The 6,023-nt window shown below is 36.0% G+C and overlaps 1 protein-coding gene across 1 annotated transcript in view; it reads left to right on the forward strand.

The window, feature by feature from the left end:
- selenbp1 (selenium binding protein 1) overlaps positions 1 to 6,023 on the forward strand; it is a 75,591-nt gene that overhangs the window by 28,229 nt on the left and 41,339 nt on the right. The gene's annotated exons all lie outside the window — the stretch shown is intronic.

Genomic DNA, 6,023 nt, shown 5'->3' on the forward strand with positions numbered 1-6,023 from the left:
TCAAAATATTTCCCCAACTAGGATTTCTTAGGACTTTTAGTTTGTTGTTCTGGACACCTCATAGAAATGATGTATGGTGAAAAACATTCTGTTGCAATTAGTTCTATTTTTGGGTCCAAAATGAGCTGGATTACCTGGACTACATGGATGGGAGCAGTGAATCCAGAAGGACAGTAAGTGATGAGTGTCTTTGGTGGCAGCGATCATGTGGAAGCGGCGCCCCCTGGCGGCAGCAGCTGATGCTCCACAGCAGCTGAGGCTCCACAGCAGCAGGCATAGATAGGTGTGGGTAAATACACCCCAAATGCTGCTATACAAGGTGATATGGGCTGGAAAACCCCATGGCAACATCAGTGGTCCTGTATTTTTAAAAACTGGCAAAGACTCTGTGGAATGTCTGACAGTCGATTATGTAAACGTGTTTTTCAGTGGGCGGATCATTTGACAAATGTAAAAAATTATGTGCAAACGGTAAAAACTTCTTTCAGCACTATGAATTTACCTCATCTTGCTTGTACATATATGGTTTATTCTAGTAACGACCTTAAATGTTTTGATGTGGCTGTGTCAAAGGCAGATGAGGACTCATGGCTACAGTTAATAAATAAACCAGAAGGGAATAAATTACGCACCTATTGCCTATTTAAGGGTAGCCTACATTTGAGACAGAGCATTATGTAAAGAATATACTTTCAAGACAACATACAAGTTCCCTTGCTAAATTTAGATGTGGAGTCGCTCCTTTAGCAATAGAAACTGGTAGATACACAAACACCCCAGTGGAGAGACGTTACTGTGTTTTATGTGATTCTGGCTCCATTGAATCAGAAGCCCATGTTCTTCTGCACTGTGTTACTTATACGGACATTCGTGCTGATCTATTTAGTACACTTTCTAAGTTTTATTTTAATTTTAATGATCTTGATGATGATATGAATAAATTGTGTGTAATTTTAGCTGGCAAACATTGCATTAATGAATGTGCCAAAGCCTGCCACCTCATCCTCAATAGAAGACTGTCTCTTATGAGTTCCAGTTCATAAAACAATTGTTTTGTTTTGTTTGTTTTGTTTGTATGGTACCATAATGTGCGTTTCTATTCATGTTTTTAGTAGTTGGTGTCTCACAACTCTCTTTTTGAGTGGTCCCCAACACTTTTAATTTTGTCAAGGGGGAACGGGTCATTTTGTAATCAATACTGTATTTTTATATTGTCTCTGGATTTTTATTGTGTGTTGTGGAGTGACACCGAAATAAAGCTTATCTAGATACATACAGCAATAGTATGTCTCTGCAGACCCGGAGACCGCAGATCTGGCAGATTCAGACCATGGATGTAGACCCGCACGTTCAGACCCCTTGTGGAGACCCCTACTGGTTGACTGTAGAACTGCAACTCCACAGTCTGGACCGTTCAGACCCCTTCTTATGGATTTTCAACAGGGCAAAGTCGAAATAAAACATCAAGAATCTAATTGTTTGTGGAGTTTGTATTACTTTTAAACTTTTTAAAAAGATTTTGGATTAAATAAATAAATAAAACACCTAGATCTAATTGTTTGTGAAGCTTGGATTACTTTTAAACTTTAAAAAAATCTTTTGGACTAAATAAATAATTAACCTCCAATGAAATGACATGCTTTTAAATGTTCTATTGCATGGGGTTATAATGACAGAACAGTCTTAAAATAGCCTACAATGAATTGAATGGAATGAAATGGTTTCAAATGTTTTATTGCACAGGCTTTCATAAATAGTCTGTATATTATGGCAGTGCTCCTTCTTTCCTCATCTGCCTTTCCAGCCTCCTGCAGAACTCGCCCACTTCACTGAAAACAGACACAAAATGATAAATACTGGAATACAAGAACCATCAATTTACAAAATCCCACAGTCATTCCCACATGTCTGGCGAGGCAAGCCCTAAAATGAATAAAAATAAAAGTGGACATTACAGGCAATAGTCATTTTTTTCCCGAGTAGGTAACATTAGCATACAGGGCCGTTGCTAGGAATTCTGGGCCCCCTTAAAGAATACTAAAGTGGGCCCCTCCCCCTAACTTTTCCTTTTTTTTCTTAGACTACGTATGTATTATCGTTTTTTATTTAGCCTTCTTTGTTTTGATGCTAATGCAGCATTACACTGCAAAAACTCAACTATCTTAGCAAGAATATTTGTCTTATTTCTAGTCAAAATGTCATTTCTAGTCAAAACAAATCTCATTCTACTTAAATAGTAAGGGCATTTTAGCAGATATTTGACCAATCTGGGAACTAAATCCTTACCAAGAAATTTCTTCACAATTGTCTTTAGGAACGTGCGTAGTATCATGTCTTAAAATGTTGAAATTCAACTCCCGTGGGAAACCCCCTAAAAAACTACTCAAAGTTGGGGTACCCGTAACTGGATTTTTGAACATTCCAAAATGTTAAATTTGGCCTTAAATAAGTTGTGAGGGGTCAAACTAGGGGTTTTTCATGATTCCGAGTTGATTGCAAACATTAGTTATATGCCCAAAACACTCCTTGGTGGAGAAAAAAACAGCCACACCCACTTTTCTTGATCATCGGAACCCCCACCACCACCAATAGAATGTATTGCAGAGAAGCCATTCCATTCATTATCATTGCAGAGGTTGTGTTACATAATACTACTAAATACTCAATATAATATAACTTTTATTCTACCCTTTTTTCTATAGGACATTATACAGACCCTCCAGGATTTTGTGGTGTCGCTAAATTTATTAAAAAAGTTATTATAAATGTAATTTGGACATGCACCAGATTTCACATATCAGCAACAACTGAGACAAGTTTGTTCGAAATGAAGATAGGAAAAGCACAAAAAATACACAGTGGTGCTACATTGATTGCAAACATGATAATGTTAATCTGCACACACACTGAGCATCAATCTCCATCGAGCATCCAGGCTCTAAGAGGTCGTTTTTGAAGAATGGATAGATACCAAGATAGATGTTGCAGTGTGTCACAAACTTGTTCATTCCAGCTTGACCGTATGGTAGCTGTTGTAGTATATTATGGGATTTGTAATGTGAGTAATGTGAATGCTATATTGGTGGGCCATTATTAACATAATATTTTTCTTGAAGGCCATATAAAAGTGTATCACAGGACAGATCTGGCCCCCAGGTTTTTGACATGAGATTGACATGTGTGCTAGATTAATGTCCAACAATGGAATAAGGTAGAATATAGTTATATTAAGTATTCAGTAGTAATAGTAGAAGTTTTTTTGTGACATTAAAGAAAACCTCTGTCATGCACAGGAATAGCTTACTGTATCTCTAATGTATTCTATTGAGTATAGTAGATCATCGCCTAAACCTAACTGCAAAGATCCTTGTGAAGACAATAGGCCTACACCATGTTATCCTAGTTTGATAGCTAATGGAGCAGTCAGCTAGCATTTAGGAAAATAAAATGGTCAGATGGTCATCAGATTCAGTCGCACATAGGAGTTGGCTAACTAACCATATTAATTACTGTTAGCCAACTAATAACAATTTTGGTAAGACTTTGACGCCTATCTCTATAATGCATTATAACCATACTTATAATGAGTTATAATGTGGTTATAGCATTGTATAACTATAATTATAAACATTCATAAATGATCATAATACTTTATAACAATAATCATAACACACTATAAAGCATTTTATTGTGACTTTTATTATAATACGTTATAATTGTTAGTAACTGGCTGACAATGCCCATGTCGATAATACATTATAAATATAGTTATGTGTTATAAGTGTCTTATAAAAGTGTATAACTATCATTATGAATACTCATAAATGATCATAAGGCTTTATAATATTTAGCATAACACATTATAGAGCATTTTATAATGGCTTAAGGTCAAGTATTATAATAGTTATAATGCTCTGTGATGTGTTATGCTTATTGTTATAAAGCCTTATGATCATTTATGAGTGTTTATTATGATAGTTATACATGTTTATAAGCCAATTATAACACATTATAACTATATTTATAATGCATTATCAATGTGGTCATTGTCAGCGAGTTACTAACATATTATAATACCCGACCTTATTAGTCATGATAAAATGCTTTATAGTGTGTTGTGATTATTGTTATAAAGCATTATGATCATTTATGAGTGTTTATAACTATAGTTATACAGTGCTATAACTGCATTATAACTCATTATAAGTATGATAATAATGCATTATAGAGATAGGCATCAAATAAAGTGTTACCACAATTTTTAAGTTTCTTATGCATGTTATCAACGCAATGACATGACATATTTCAAGTTCTTAAAAAAAGATGTAGATGACACATATCAGGTGTAAAAAGTAGTATGTCTGTCAATGACCGAAGGTTGTAAATGGCTTCAACATGTCTAGCACTAGCTAACTCCAAAATTCCTCACTTTTAATGCTAACCAACTACAACTACCACTAAACAATACTTAGGCCGATTTACCATCGCAATGAGTAAAAAGAAGAAGAAAGCAACCTTCTAATGTAGCTACATGTACCCAGTAGTGAGAAGTGTGTGTGTGTGGGTGTGTGGGTGTGTGTGTGTGTGTGTGTGTAGGCTGTGTATGTTTCCGTTTTTGTAGCTATGTGAAATCTGGTGTGCATCTGATTTCTTTCCTTCTCTCTCGCTCCCGATCCACATAAAGCATAATGTAATATGAAAACAATAACTATAATATATAATATCTATCTATATCTATCTATAATAACTAATAAAAACACAGACATGCAAAAAAAATGGAAATGGAAAATGGAAACACTGTGGCCACAGCTGAAAACAGCTGGCCACAGCGGCCTATGATAGCAAATTTGCTGAAAAGTTGCAGTGGCAAGGCCAAAGAATTCATGATTGAATTTGCATTAATAGTTGCAATCGTGACATCACAAAATCCTGGAGGGTCTGTATAATGTCCTATAGAAAAAAGGGTAGAATAAAAGTTATATTATATTGAGTAGGCTATTTAGTAATATTATGTAATGTAACACAACCTCTGCAATGATAATGAATGGAATGGCCTCTCTGCAATACATTCTATTGGTGGTAGTGGGGGTTCCGATGATCAAGAAAAGTGGGTGTGGCTGTTTTTTTCTCCACCAGGGAGTGTTTTGGCAGTAAAACTAATGTTTGCGATCAACTCAGAATCATGAAAAACCCCTAGTTTGACCCCTCACAAGTTACTTAAGGCCAAATTTAACATTTTGGAATGTTCAAAAATCCAGTTACGGGTACCCCAACTTTGAGTCGTTTTTTAGGGGGTTTCCCACGGGAGTTGAATTTCAACATTTTAAGACATGATACTACGCACGTTCCTTAAGACAATTGTGAAGAAATTTCTTGGTAAGGATTTAGTTCCCAGATTTTCATATGTTGCCCTTACTAAAAATAAGACACATCATATTAAAAGCAGTTTGTTTTTAGACACTTTTTATTTATTTCAAGCAGATTTTTACTTGGAATAAGTAGAAAAAATCTGATAGTGTAGCAAGTTTTTCTTCCTTATTACAAGCACAAAACTTACTTTCACTGGCAGATTTTTCTATTTATTGTGAATTTAAGTGAAAATGATCTAAAAACAAGTACATTTTTAGGCGATGAGTCTTATTTTAAGTGGAAAGAGATTAGTTTTGACTAGAAATGAGACATTTGGACAAGAAATAAGACAAATATTCTTGGAAAGATGTTGAGTTTTTACAGTGTACTATGAGTATTAGTCAGGGTCTTACGCAGAATAAATCAGTCAAACAAAGATTAGACTACTGGGGTTTTTTATGGGCCCCACTGGGCGCTGGGCCCCTAGAGTTATCACCACCTTTCTCCCCTAGACAACGGCCCTGTTAGCATAACACAAACCAGGGGGCACTGTAGCAGAAAACCAAGGGGTCTGAATCTGCGGTCTCCGGGTCTGCAGACACGTGCTCCAGAGCAGCAGGGGGCGCTGATGCACCTGAAGCTGAATGTCACCGCCGGAAAACACACAGCAGAAG

This window comes from Trachurus trachurus, assembly GCF_905171665.1.
Source record: "Trachurus trachurus genome assembly, chromosome: 16".
NCBI lineage: Eukaryota > Metazoa > Chordata > Actinopteri > Carangiformes > Carangidae > Trachurus > Trachurus trachurus.